General features: G+C 32.6%; 1 pseudogene; it reads right to left on the bottom strand.

The window, feature by feature from the left end:
• Positions 1 to 262: 262 nt before the first annotated feature.
• LOC143055156 (uncharacterized) lies at positions 263 to 9,624 on the bottom strand (annotated as a pseudogene).
• Positions 9,625 to 16,342: the final 6,718 nt, after the last annotated feature.

Genomic DNA, 16,342 nt, shown 5'->3' with positions numbered 1-16,342 from the left:
TCTGTAAATAAGCAGCACTTTCTAAAATAATCGATTATATTCACACTGTATCTGCATGTAATAGTCTAAAATAGGTTGAACCGAAAGTATGACAAAAAGAATTTTCAAATTGTTAACAAGTTTTCATCCCGATATATATGATGAGTTTATCGGAAAGACACCCTATTATATGTTTTAGAATATTTTATATAGAATACTAGAATACAGCTAGATTAAAACAAACATAAGAAAGTAATGATACTAGTTGAGTGTATTGAAGTATCTATGGTTGGTTAGTTGTCTGATTTCCAGGGCTAGAAGTTGATGATGCCAATTCATCTGCAATCTCTCGACGGGAATTTATAAAGTATGTCTTAGATCCTCTTTCCCCTTTCAATCCATTAATTCCATTTTCTGTATATAACTGACACCGTTCTACTTTGTTAGGGCATTCACAAAATGTATAAGCAACACAATAAGCATCCTCAATGCAAATGTCTCTGCATACTGTTTGCACTTTTATTGATTGGGTTCTGTTAGATGATCGCGGGTTTCCTTTGATATTCGTACCTGTCAGTTCTAGTATTGTCGCTATTTTTGCTGGAAAAATAGCACTTTGATAGTTTACATCATGTCTTGCGTAAGCAGATTTTTCTTTTGAGTGTCGGAACATAAAGCACTCTAAGTATCGACATGATTTACAGATTGCAATAGCTTCACATTTTATATTTTCTAAACTAATATTAACACATTCACTAAACGATGAAGCTGCCCGTCTTTTAAAATGACCAGACGATATGAAACTGTTGTCTAAAAGAACACCTGGAGTCAAACTTTCACAAGAATCAAGCTCACTCAGTGATTGCAAATAATTGCAATACTTACATTGAAAAAGTTTAATATTTGTACCTATAGTGTCGTAATCGATGCTGATATCGATGTTTCTCATAAACTTTTCAGTAAACAAATTCGCAATATTTTGTAGCTTGTACTCCATAGGTACTGGGCTTTCTTTCACAGTTGATGCCCATGTCAAAGGATCCCCGTTTAAAGATGGAGGTGCGCCTACCGTTATTGTTTCCGTCTCAACTAATTTTGAAAACGAGGTTGCTTTTTTTTGCTGGGACGAATCTAAGCTAAAACTTGCTCCAACGGTTACAAATAAAGCCGTTACACTAGCTTCAACCGCAACATTTACCCCAGAAGAACGTTTCGATTGATATTCCTTAGATTTCATCCGATGCTTGTATGTGAACCTAGCTCCAAACAATATGTATGTTGGAAAGTGTGTCCCATATGTTTCAAAGAAATCAAAATAATCCTGTTGAGCATCTGAGTTATTCAGTTTATACACCCAACTTAAAAAGGCATCTGTAAAGGAGGGTGGGGTTTCTAGAGTAAGTTTGCTGAAATAGTACATGCATTTTGCTGTTGAAAATATAAAAACTGACTCTCCTGTCGAAACTTCAGATGTAGACGATCTGTAGCCAGCACTTGCTGAAAAACTTCCAGAAAATGAACCTATACCACCACTCGCTAATACACTAGCTGAAGTAGACAGAGATTTTGAAAATTCATACTTATTTTGAACTACTGTTGATGAGAATGAGGTTATGCACTAAACGTCCGGTATTACTATCAAACCATGAGGTACACTGAATCTACAATCTTTACTCTGTGCCCCGTTACTGTAATCAATTTTAAAAATGGGAAAAGTAAAGCCTGGGTCATGACCATCTGCGAGGGGGTAACCCCTGAGTATGTTGTATCAAAAAATGCATAGTCTACATCGGGAAAAGTCTGTTTGAAATGAGAACTTTGACATTCCTGAATTCTGTAATAAGTTCGTAAACCTACAATTCATTTAAAATTTCAATTAATTAATAGATATACAATTTTATCAGGACAGTACATATTTTGCTATAATGAAAGATGAATATAACAATTAAGATAACTGTTGTTGTTTTATAAATAACCATAAACCCACTTATTCATGGTACGGTATCAATATTTCTGACCTGACACTACGTACATTTATATTGCTTAATTCTTTAGAATTTAATATAACATGTTTCGGGTTCTTTCGGGAATAATGCAAGGTAAACCCTCATCAGATGTCGACCTTTATATATTTATCTTATATCTAGTATAGTAGATAATTGTGTGTCTGTGTCATAACAAATTGTTTTATAAATGACCATAAACCCACTTATTCATGGTATAGTATTTATATTTCTGACCTGACACTACGTACTCATTTTTGCTTAATTCTTTAGTATCAATAGTATAAATATAACCACAGATAGTCCAATATTCCTTATTTATAAGTTTTATAATTTCAGATCTTACACAAACGGACAGAAACAATCAGAATACAAATATTTCAAACAATACACAATGCAATCGCCTACAGCTATGTATGCACCATACAACGTACGATTCAAAAGTCTCATATCTTTTAGTAAGAAGCCAGGAATATACAAATACTTGTTTGAATATAAGATCGAATTTAGGGGATATTTGTGGTCTGTAAATAAACTCATCATAGATACCAGGATTGAAATTTGATATGTGAATTAGTTACAAAGTCGGTAGTGAGCTGATAAACTAAGATTTTGATTGATCAAATAATAAATCAATTATTTAATTCAAATATACATTGATAAATTAGTTTGTTAACCAAGGGTATGTGCACGGTGGGTAAGGTTGTCATGCGAGAGAACGTTCTGTGCTGGTAGATCGGTCCTGACGGGTGCTGGTGGGTCCTGATTATGTGCTAATGGGTTTGTTTACATTGTATCAGAACGACAATAAAACAAATGTTTTGTTGCCTAATTTTTCTCATCATACGTCATAAGTACCATGCAAAGAATATTACAACAATTTCTTATTGCAAAAGTCGTGCAAGTTCGCAAAACGAAATTGTCCTGACGATGTGTTGGTGATAAGAAAAACGTTCCTGATGCTGTGCTGGTGGGTTTTGGTTCTGTGCCTTTATATTTAAGGTAAAAGTTGTCATTGCTGCTTAACTGTAATTGACTGACTAGTTAGCTTTTATCTGTTTTCTTAAAATTGACATCGTTGTGAATTTGTTTTCTGTAGTTATGAAAAAAATACACCTATTTTTTTTTAACTGTTTTCTGTTTTCTCATTTAAGATTATTTAAAATGCTGTTATCGGTTATCAATATTTTAAATTAACTTTAGTCTTATTCATTGATCTGTGAAAGGTCTCCTTTTAAGATTAAAAAAAAAATATGTTTACGATTTTCGGGATTACGATCCTTTTGCATGATCACTAACATACGGTGTAAAATATACAATATATTAAATATATAAAAAAGATGATGTGGAATGTTTGTCAATGGACAAATTTCAATCAGAACTCAAATGAAGTATGTGTTAACAACCATACATCATCATACGACCTTCAACAATAACCCCAAAAATCAAAATATAAAAGGTTTTGCATAAAAATGGAAAGACTTTTTTCTAATAAAATTGATAATGGAAACGGGTAATGTGTCAGAGACAACAACCTGACCAAAGAGCAGAATACAGCTAAAGGTCACCAAATGGGCGGGCTACAGCCGGCCCTAAAACAAAAGGTAATCTAGTTCAATGAAAATGGACGTCACACTCAGCTTCATAACATATAAATGAACTAAAAAAAAAATTACATGACTAACTTGGGCTGGGCGTTAAAATGCGTAGGGATTAAGCATATTTTGTAAGAATCAGGCACAAAGAATCATGTGAGTCTGAACACTTCTTAGATGAGTTTAGATAATACATTCAGTGTCCTAAGCATCCTGAATATTGTTTCTTTGACAAATTCGTATAATACTGTCCATTAGTGCTTACTAAAAGGATGCCAATAGAATTGCTTTTTTGGGGAAAAAAAGGGGGGGGGGGGTAAAGAAGACTGTCTTTTTACGATAAGATAATTGCTCATTTTAAGACCCCCATAAAACCAAAAAGTTTGCGGGGGTTGGGGGGGGGGGGGCGGTTTTGGCGTTTTTTTTAGAGATTCAAATGAAGATCAATATTTTATCTTTTCATGTATATTTTTTCTGTTGAATTTATGCGTGTGCAAAGTAAAAATCAATCAAGAAGTATTTGCACCTACCGAAATCGGTTGTTTTATTAAATGTGCCTTTAATTCAAAAAATTAAAATGTCTCGTAGCTACATATAAACAATTCAAAATAAACAAGTATATAAGATCCAAAACAATCTTAAATTATACACCTACATTTAACTTTTAAAAGCTATAAAAAATTATAAAAAAAAATCAAATCTACACACTTTACAAAACTGGTATGACCACTGTCTGTTAAAATGTATTCGAGTTTTTAGTTAATATCGCAAAAGGTAAAGCAGTTAGAGCAAAACATACTGCGTAAAAACATTAAAAATGCCAATGTCTGTTTAATCAGAAACTTCAGATCAGATAACGAAACTTGGTACAGCAACATTGATACGAAATATAAGATTTTGACCCACACAACTTCCATTCAGCACAAATATTCTAGTTTCAACGAATAATTTTAAATGCAACAATACCAGTTGTAGCCTGTAGTTTGTTTCTTTATATATGCATATTAATATAGTCATGAAAGAAAGCCATGGCTCACACCGCACAGCAAGCAATAAAGGTCCCCATAACTTACTGTAAAACCATTCAAACAGAAAAACCAACAGTCTAATCTATACAAAAACGTGAAACGGGAAACACGTTGTATAAACTGCATAACAATGAAGTCTTTCGCCAAAAAATACAATCAATTTCTGATCACTTTGTTTTTATCCTATGCTAACTTCCATGAAATATTCATCCCTTCATGATCATTAGGAATTGAATTGTAAAATGCTTCTTGGTAACTTCCTTATACATTTATAAAGTCTGATTCAAACATTAAAATCTGAACTGAAGTTTTGCGAAATTTTTGATCGGTACAAATGAGATTTTTATCTTAGCGAACATGGTTTATCTATTAGTTGAAAATACGGCTTTGAACTACTATAGAACTAGCTTTCAGTAGCTGTGAGTATTTGTTGTATATTAAATTGTGTCTTTACGTTATTAATTTATGTGCTTAATGTGCAAATAAAGGAGGAAAGGGGGAGGGGTTGGTTGGGTGGAGGTGGGGAGGGGTGTGTGGAGCGCAAACACAAATTGTAATGAGTATGCGGTATGGACTTTGTTTATTAGTGAAGGCCAAAGGTCGTCTATAGTAGTTAATTTCTGTTTCATTTGGCCTTTTGTTGAGAGTTGTCTCATTGGCAATCATACCACATCTTCTTTTTTATATGTGAAGCCCTGTCAAGAGTGACCAAAACAAGTGGTTGTGGATTGTAGCTTTCTGTCATATTTGTATGTTGTTCAAAGTTTTAGTTAAAATCAGGCCGAAGGTATTCATTTTTTAATCGTGTTCATTTTTAAAGCTAGTATTTGTAATCGTTTTTGCTCGTTCTTGAAGTTCATACTTTGAATTACAATTGTTTTTTAACAGACCCAACTCCATCAAGAATTCGAAATCTTGAAATTTATTTTAAAGCCTTATAAAAAGGTAATACTTTATATACAAATTAATAGTACGAACTCACCAACATTAAAGTTCATCTTTTGTATTTGATTAGATATGACATGGTCTTGCAATTCGCCGACTAAAGTTTTTAACAAGCCTTTAGGAGTTTTGATTTTAGAGTCCTTTATTGCTGCATTTTTAATCATTTGTTGTTGTTTAACTATCAAGTTCTCCTTTATTTCACTGCAATATATTATGAATTGAAAGCGTTGATAAATTCTGTTTTTGTTTTTTTTAATTGAAGGTAGAAAAACGCTTATAATTGTTTGAACCTTAAATTAAAACTTAAGTATTATGTTTGGTGAGTTTTGATAGAAAGACTGTGAAATCAAGAGCAGTCTTATCATACTTCTTTCTTAAATAAAGAACCAAAATCGAGATTCAAAACCCTTTAAAGCCCAAAAAAAATTCGGTCACAGTAACCCTGATTCAACATAACTAGTTCATAAGTCATCAGTTCACTTATACGATAAGCATATGTTAGAATTTGAGCACATCATTATATATTTAATTTACATATCTCAAGATAACCGTTTTAAGAATGAACAAAAAAAAAACTCCATTTCAAAATGCATTACCTCATTTTAGTAGTTTCCAAGAATAAATTGTAAATATATAACCATCCCAATCAGCAAGAATAAAAATATAACAAGTATAATGATGTAAAATATCTACAACAAATAGAAATAATTTCTATGAATGCGTGAAAAGATGTTAGTGTAAAACTGATGTCAAATATACTGCTCAAAGAAGGTATTGTTTCGGAAAATTTACTTGTCTAGTTTGAATTGTTTGACATTTCTCATTTCAGGCCTTGCTTTGTGGTATATGTTTAGATTATTGTTGATAGGTGCCATATGTGGAGCACACTTTGCTTGATATTGTGGTGTATACTGGTTTTTTTTGTCTGTTGGTTATAATTCGTTTCCACATGCCATTGACATATGGCTAATTAGTTTGAACATGTTGAATGTTACTTTGTTATCTTTCGAGAGAAAAAAGTATTTCTAGAATGAGAACAGTCGGCAGGTCATTTGCAACAACGTAGCGCACAAATGAATGTTACTTAATTTAATTGACTTGTTATATTTTGATTTTCTTTGTCAAATTTGTTTAGTGCGGTGTGAATGATTTGAATGGATTGAATAAGGGATAATGTTTGTACTAGCAACATTCATGTGAAACTGAAATCTGAAGCATGCGAGGAAAACAATATTTATAAGCGGATAATAATAAAAACCAGAAAACGACATTGAGTTTGGCTACAACATTGAATACAGATCGGTAATTCGTTGCTCTTACCATAAGATTTTCTGACATTATTTCGATGTAATTGGTACCCGAATCATTTAAAAAAAAATATATTTCACAAATTTCTTAACACAACTCTTAATGAAAGAAGTAAAATCACAAAAAAATACTGAACTTAGAGGAAAATCAATTCGGAAAGTCCATAATCACATGGCAAAATCATATAACAATACGCATCAAAAAACGACTGGACAAGAACTGTCATATTCCCGACTTGGTACAGGCATTTTCAAATGTAGAAAATGGTGGATTAAACCTGATTTTATAGCGCTAACCCTCTTACTTTGATGACAGTCTCATCAAATTCGGTTATATTTACATTGATGCGTTAACTAAACAGACACAATAAATAAAATAGTCAAAATATGGGTACATCAGTCATCATCGTATAACAATTTTAAAAGGAACAATTTAACAGAACACAAAAACATCTATCTACAAACACATTCATTGATTTGTGTGTCTGACGTCAGACAATTTTATACGTCACATATATTTGTCGTTCAATGTGCATACAAACAATTTCAAAATTTACATAGGCAATGTTAGCATACAGGGTTAAAAAATAAATTTCAGAAATAGGCCGAGATTTAAAAAAGTCCAAAAGTTATATATAGAATTTATAAGAATCCACAACTAGTTCATTCCACAACGCGATTGAATGATCTTGGCGTTTGTGGTTCAACTTATTTTGTAGTTCATAATAGAAATATATCATAATGACATAAAATAGAAAAATATCATACTGACGGGATCTTTTAGAATACAGAGTCACGTTATGGAATAACCGTTTCACAAATGATATCGGATATGTTCCTTACGTTGTAACTACAATCCCCTTCCCTTTCATGAATGTGACCTACCGAATTAGACTATTTACTGGATTTGTAATCACATAAACAACACGACGGGTGCCACATGTGAAGCAGGATCTGCTTACCCTTCCGGAGCACCTGAGATCACCCCTAGTTTTTGGTGGGGTTCGTGTTGTTTATTCTCTAGTTTTCTATGTTGTGTCATGTGTACTATTGTTTTTCTGTTTGTCTTGTTCATTTTTAGCCATGGCGTTGTCAGTTTGTTTTAGATTTATGAGTTTGACTGTCCCTTTGGTATCTTTCGTCCCTCTTTTATAAGAACCAAAGAAATACAAAAAGTCGCATATACAAAACACACCACCAAAAAATGAAAGACAATACAAACACATTGACAAGACATATAAGTACCGAGCCACGTCAAACGGATATCACATAAAACTATTGAACAGTAAAAGTAATATTAGTAATTGGACAAAGACAAATGAAAGAACTATAAAACACGTTGTTAAGATGATAAACAACATCAGTACGCAGAATCTATACATCAAGACCATCGTGTATTATTTGTGAAGTTGATACGGAATATTTATCAACAAGGTTTTGGTACCTGCCGATGAACATTGTTTTTAGAAAAAGGATGAGACGTTCTTTGACATAACCCCTGGTTCATCAACTTTATACTCAAACACTGATGACGTTTTACAAAGTCTGAGTAGGAGCTGCAAGCTCTTGAATATCGAATAAGTTGGGAAATATATATCCCATATGCAGATGAAGTTTGTATATTGGTACTAAGGTGGGGGAAATTTATAATTTCAAAATTAAAATCGTCTTGTTTGTCATATATTCTGGTACTGAGATGACTGTGTAAGTCAAATTCCAGATATAAGTCTAAAAATGAGGCAGAGTAAGCCGTATATGAATTAAGCGTTACTGAGAACATAACACAACGATCGAAGGCGACAAAAGTTAACAAGAAATTATAAGTCGCATTTATGGAGGTCCGTATGCTATGTTTTACCACTAATAATTTCTCTTGATCAAAATCTAATATAACATAAACGGTAAAATCAAATAAAAAAAGGGATTTGTTATATCATACCTAAAAAAGTAAATTGTGAATACATGCTACCTCTGCAAATCAGTTGATAGAAAAAATAAAGGCAAAAGTACTTAACTGCTGTTCGAAATTCATAGAAAAGTGTAAACAATATTTCATAAGGGATTGTAACCATTGTTTGATTTCTGGGATACACTTTATAAGAATGGCGATACATAACCTGTTTTCTCTGACGTGTTTTGTTTTTCTCTTGTACTGTTCTTATTTCACCATTTTCGCTATGCTCTACAACCTGAGGAGAATTACGATGTTTGCTCACATCTTTCTGCTGATCTTGTTGATTTCGTTTTTGATCATATTTCTTGTCAGTTAATATGTGTTTTGCTGGTCCACAATCTGAAAAAGACAGATTACTGGATTATAAAAGTATCTTATAATAAACACATAACCAATACACGATATACGTACATGCATTCCGAATTTCGTCATCTAACTTTTTAAATAATTTTCGTGCCGTTTTCATCTTAATAACAGTTAATGGCAATGATTGTTAACATGAAGTTAATGAATAATACGATTTCACTAAGATCAAAAACTTATAAATTGAAAAAAGATACTTAAAAAGAACGCGGTGTTCTTCGTTTTATAGTTGACAATGTGTCCATCACTTACCTGTCTTCTTCTATTCTGGTCTGTATCTTTCTCGGAAGGAATTGTCTTGCATATGCTATCCAGTCCCTCAATATCGATGTCAATGTCATCTTCTTCGTCATTGGTTCTGTTTTTCAACTTTCTGTGCAATATCTCTAACTGCTGTTGATGACGAATATTTTCCCAGTATATTTCGGAATATTCTAATTGTTTATCCATTATGTTACTTCCTCGATCTGCAAAGTTTGGATAACACAATTTATTTAGATATGCTTGTTCACAAGAACATTAGACGTTAAATGTTCGATGCTTTTACAATGTCTTTACGTGAAAGTATTATCTTGAATGCCAGAGGGCCAAAAAATGCATCATTTTTGAAAAATATCGCGTACATTTATTAAATACGTTTGATACTTGTTTCGGGGTTATGTTTTTAAATAAGCAGTAGGCCAATGTATCAACGTTTTAATTCATTTAAAAAGGAAAAACGTGTATAGCGACTGAAACGAATAACGCAGCATCGTGATGCAAGTCCAAGTTGTCCGAGGCGTCTCACTATTGGTTCGAGCTATTTAGATCCCATTTGTATTAAACTTTCTTAAGCCGAGTTGCCATGTTTTAATTTTATCCGAAAACGAAGACATAACTCCTAACCATTTTCATTTTTAACAACAATCAGAAGGAACTTAAACAGACATAAATCCAAAAGAAGAGGATCAATGAAGCCAGATTATTGAGTTTCACATTCAGATATATTGATCATGTTCTTTCAATGATGTTTTTTTCTGATTGGTTATAACAATAAATACTGTAGTAGTAATCTAAGAAACAGCAGACACGGTTTATCGACTTATACCTTACATTTTACGTAAGCAATCATCATAATTCAAGAAAAACTAGGACAAAGGAGACGATTTTAATTTCGAAATGATCTATTTCCATCACCAGTGTTTCATTGTTGGCATTGGTTTTTTTTTTAGGGAACATTGCTGTCTGTGGTTTTGGCACAGAATATTTATTCGAATACACACATAGTCGTATATAACATGTCAATGGGTTCTTAAATATTTCTGTTTTGAATAAATTACTACAATGTTTTTCTAACAATGTCAAACAGATTGAGAAATGGATTTCCATTAGTTAATGTTTGCAGTTAGGAAAACTGCTCTAGAATCAATATTGCTAAAACCAATTTGAAATAGTTTTTTGCAAACCCGTTTGAGGCGTATTCATTTCTTTCGTAACTACATTGTGTTCATCAATTATTTTGTTAAATATACTCTATAAAGAGTTTAAACTTTTGTCGAACAATATATTTGGGCTTATATAATACGTGCACTAACAACAAAATCAATAGTAAAATACAAACAGATTTCACCGATATTCAGAAGTTACGTGTAATATAGCAGAGATGCGATGCGCTCAAATACTGGCACATAAAAAAAATAAGTGGTCTGTAACCGTAAATACGAGAATAAAAGTGTTGTCTTTTGAAATTGTTGGCAGCCCGTAAAAAGGATTTTTCTTTACTTATTTTTGGCTTTTTGTGAAACAAAATTTGTTTCATTCATATCTAGGCAAAAGAATAAAAAGATCATATTACATTTTGCTATATTGGATTTGATTACAAAGAGATCACTGAATATAATAATAAAATTAACGGTACCAATTTTCTTGCACCGGATGCGCATTTCGACAATACATGTCTCTTCAGTGATGCTCGTGGCCAAAATATTTGAAATCCAAAGCTTATATAAAAGATGAAGAGCTATAATCCAAAAGGTAAAAAAAATTAGCCAAATCCGTGAAAGGACTCGTCTTTTCCCCACAGCTCAACGCTTGACAAAAGCAAGCTTAATAACGTCTCCGCACACATTATTACGTCGCTGATAATTTCTCCTCAGACATTTTGACGTCGCTAATAATAACTGTTCTCGCCTCAAAGCCGCGATTCGAGAATTACGGACCGACTAAGCAGGGTAATATAGCCGTCGTGAAGGACGACAATGATAATACTAATAGTATATCCAGTATATTATTCAAACCCTAGGAACTTATCAATTACGAGACAATTAAGAAATGTTGTGACTCACAGGAATATCATAGACAAAAGGTCTAGAAATTAAATATAGTAATTAGGGTAAATTTCTTATCTTATTGATTTAAAATGTGCAGGTTTAGTCTTATTCATGTAGAGGAGATATTGTTAAAGTGATAATAACATTAAAATCAATATCAGGTAACGACGATTCTAAACTTACGCCATCATAAAAGTTTTTTACATTCTTAAAAACTCTCACCATATACATTTATAACTACATATTCTGACACAAAAATGGATATGAAATTATTGTTTTTCACCTATATATTGCTTCAATACATTATGATAATTGGTGGAATAAAAAAAGTTGTTGATACTTCAACGCTGAATACTAGGAACGTTAATTTTATTTTTGATTATTTAAAAAAGCTTGGTTTATCTATGAAATCAGTTGGCGATACTAAAATTCAGTTTGCTGTTGCAACTGTTCTAGCCGAGGAGGAAATTCAAATGTTGATTTATCCAAATGACAAACGAGTTCGCGTACAGTTCAATGAAAATGGACAACAAGATCACGGTGAAAATACCATTTTAGAGAATCAATTAGACGATCTTATTAAACAGATGGAAGAAGACAGTACAAATAATAATTACAATTCGTATCCTATTGTTATCATATTTTCGTGGTACATACCGTGCTCCATGAAGGGTCATACATGCGCAGCAAATCTATCGAAAGATAAACAGATAAGGAACTACAGTCTGATTGTTGGATTCAACGACTTCTTTACGTATAATTCATCTCCGTTTGATAAAAACCGAAGACACAGTCGAACTACAAATAATCTTGAACAATCATTTCAAACTATCATATTATCGAATATTCAAATGTATCACACTGTTCGGTATTATAATGGATTAGTTCCAGCGGAAAACGAAAAATCAATGACTAGAATACAAGACATATTTCAGTCAAACTATTTTGAAAGTTTAATCCAACACCCTTTAGCATTTTGTTGTGGAACAGATTTTCCAAAATCTGTGAACATTAACACAATTGATAGAATCATATCTTTTTCTATCAACAAAATGGTGTTTGACTGTTTGTCAAAAATTGACCAATCACGTAAAATAACTGATATATCGAACAGTCTGAAACTGTGTTTTCTTGACTGGATAAAAGAAAATGTAAGTAACAACGAATGTGGCAAATGTTGGGCTAACAAGAGATATACGTTTCAAGATTTTGCTAAAAGATCGCTTAATGACGCTTGGTATGTGTCAAAGTACATTGGAGCACCAGGACCTACAGACCAAAATCTTGATGGAAAAAAACTGGATACATTGGCATAGGAAATCCAGCTATGCAGATCCTGAATATTTTCTGAAATCTTTTGTGTATTCTACTATGTGAATGAATAGATTTCTTAAACCGATAACAAATCAGATCTAACAAAAAACTGAAAATAAAATGAATACGTTGTAATTAATTTACACTTGATATACACTATAAATGTTTTGTAAACAAGTAATCGCACGTTTCTCATGTGGCGTAACATTTGCTAACATTGTTAAGGCACCTGTATTCGTTCCCAAATTTGGAAAGGTTGGTGATGCACACTTTTTTTATTTTTAATGTGGTGTTATGTAGACTATTATGTATGTGTTACCTTCCACAAAAAAGTTATTATTTCACCTTCAGTTTATTGTTATGGTTCATTAAAATACGTAGCATTCATTTAATTATTTATTCGTTAAATTCAGATTAGTAGGCGGAGCATGTGCAATTGTTTTTTTTACATCTTCAATAGCGCTTTGTAAAAGTCAAACTTTTGTGAAAGTTAAAACTACATTATATCAGATCAGAATTATACATTTAACCATTGTTATTTGCTTGGAAAACATCTATTATATTAAACGTTTTACTGCTTAACAAAAATCTTAGGCGCTTCGATTTGAGACAGACAAAGATTTCACAAAATATCATATATTTGTGTTAGGTACCTAAGGCAGTTAAAGTTTAAATCTTCTTTCCTCTGAAAATGTTTGGCGAGAAATAAAGATAAGTCTGCTTGCATGTATTTTTACCAGCGGTATACTACTGTTGCCTTTTTTTTACCAATTTTGGTTGAAACAAAAACTCAAATAAATATGTTTTGCATCGTTGCTGAAGTTGAGGTATTGTTCATCTTGCCAAAAAAGTTATAATTACATGACACAAATAGTGTACTGTATAAATAATTATTTTCTAAATAGCAATATTAGCGATAGTAAAATGAACATGAATATAACTACATTATTTTGTTGAACCATGAATTGTTCTAAAACAGAATGCAAATCAAAAGGTTGCTGTCTAATTTCTTAATGACTATTTCAAATGTGGAAGTGAACTTTTATTCCTGTTTTTTTTTTTTTTTTTTATTTATATGGTCTAGGAAATAATAAGACACTAAGAATAATTGATCATCAATTTATACATAGATTAATTATAAACAAACTGTTTAAAAAACTTTATTTTAAATACTAGGGTTTTCTACCTGAGGAATAGATTATCTTAGCTGTATTAGGCAACTTTTTTGGAATTTTTAGTCCTCAATGCTTTGTATTTTATTTGGCACTTTTAACTTTTTTTGATTCAAGCGTCACTGATGAGTCTTTTGTAGACGAATAAACTCAGCATAGATATTAAGATTGAAATTCTATATTTGCGCCAGACGTGCGTTTCGGCTCATGGATGGGTTCTAATAAAAAAATGATAAAAAAGATAATAAAGAAAATGGCCATCAGCATCGGCATTAACAAAGAAGAAGTAGTATAAACAAACTCATCAGAGAAACCAGGATTGCAATTATTGTACTCGTCAGACTTCCGTTTCGTCTAAAAATGATGCATCAGTCACGCTGGAATGAACCAATTTCAAAAGACCAAGGAGCATCATAGCCCTGGTCACAACGAACCTACGACATGAAATTTGGTCAAATCGCGGGTCATCTGCGATCGTTGTATGACAGTTGCACGGCAGTCGCACGATATTTTCAGTATCGTGGCGCTGTCGTGTGTCGTGGGACGAAACTTGAACATGCAACTTTTTTGCTCTACGATTTTTTTGTCGTGTTGTTGTCTTGTGGCTGTCGTGAGAGTGTCTTACCACTGTCGTGCGATAAACACATTGTCTTAGGTACTAAAATAAACCATTTTAATAAAAACAATCGTACGATTGTCGCACGACTGTCCTACGACAATCTCACGACTGTCGCAAGACACTCGTGATACAGTCGCGCGATTGTCTCAATATTACCAAATTTCGTACGATGCTCGAACAACTTTGATTGTATGTCGTACGACTGTGTTACGTTCGTCGTGCAACATATTTTCGTTTTATTTAGAAAACTCAATTCGGTTGGAATGTGCGTAGACTCCTCCCTGTTCCCTTTCACAGTGACGACATTATCAGCAGGGTTATTTTAAGCTTGTGGTAGGAGGCCCTTCGTATGGTCAGCATCACCCACGTTTACTGATACCACCTATCTTTTGTTAATTTTTCTTTTCGGGTGCATCCTGGTTTAAATTCGCAAAACAATTATAATATCAACTAATATGAAAACCGTCTATTATTTGAACCGAACTTATAATGACATTAAACAATATCGAAACCAAATGTCAAATGACACGCAATAAATCGGGCCTTCTTTATAGAATAGTAGTTCGGAGTCAAATGCGCGAGTGACCCACGACTGTTGTGCGACAGTCGTTCGACAGTAACACGCGCATCCCATTACATGTAAACCTGTAAAATAGCACCAAACAACTCACGATTGTCGTACGACTGTCCCATCATTTTCGCACGAGTCACTTACGAAAAACCCACGACAGTACAATTACAATTCTTTTTTTCTGAACTTTACCCATCGTGCAACCATCGTGGACATGTCGTAGCTGATGTGACCACTCGAAATATTTTTTGACATTTTGCACGACAGTACCACGACAGTACCACGACAGTACCACGACAATTGTTTTATAGTTCTTCTACGACAAAAAATCGTACAACCTGTTGTGACCGGGGCTAAAGGATCAAAACAGTTTTGCCAAATACAGGAATTTATGAAATTGAAGATTCAGGTTAAGCTAAAGAATTTCCGGGACGCTCTAGACCAGAGGACCAAATGCTAGAGTATCACCTGACACGTCTGCACTTCTATGTTGACATGAAAAATCACGCCTTCGCATTAAATCATTGTCTGAATTTTTCAGACTTAAGGCTGATTTCCCAAAATCTGATGCTGATTTTTCGACCTATTGATGAACATAATTTTAGCCAAAAAGTGAACTCTGGAATTAACATATATTCGGTGATTTATTCATGATATAAAATAGTTTCTCAATTATTTTCCTTATAATACATGCATTTATATACATTCATTTGACGGACATTCAAATTTTAGTAAGTTTATTTAGTAATTTTAGCAGTTAAAAAACAAAATAAACTCATACTCTCTCATGGTGTAAAAAAAGGAATGCATCCAATAAAAAGGGGGGAGATTCTATATAATATTTATAATTATTCGAAAAATGCTTACACTTCACTAGTCGAGCTGGTTTGAACTGCATGGTCAAAAGAATAAAAAATATAGATACTATTTTTTGCCCACACCATTTTCAAATTTTTTTATTGGATAATAATTTTTTTCTATCAGTTTTACAACTTGTGATAGCAAATGATTTTAACACAAATTTCTTTCATATTTTAATGGTATTATTTGATAAGTTTTTATTTAAATAACATATTTTATAAGCGATTTTATTTCCGGTAGTTGACATTTTAAACTTATATTTTTTTTATGTAACAAATGTATTTTTTATTCAAATAAATAAATGTCTTTTATTTACTCGCAT

This window comes from Mytilus galloprovincialis, chromosome 12 (assembly GCF_965363235.1).
Source record: "Mytilus galloprovincialis chromosome 12, xbMytGall1.hap1.1, whole genome shotgun sequence".
NCBI classification, from domain to species: Eukaryota; Metazoa; Mollusca; class Bivalvia; order Mytilida; family Mytilidae; genus Mytilus; species Mytilus galloprovincialis.
The sequence above is the reverse complement of the archived record's forward strand: the minus strand, read 5'-3'. Positions and strand labels throughout refer to the sequence as shown.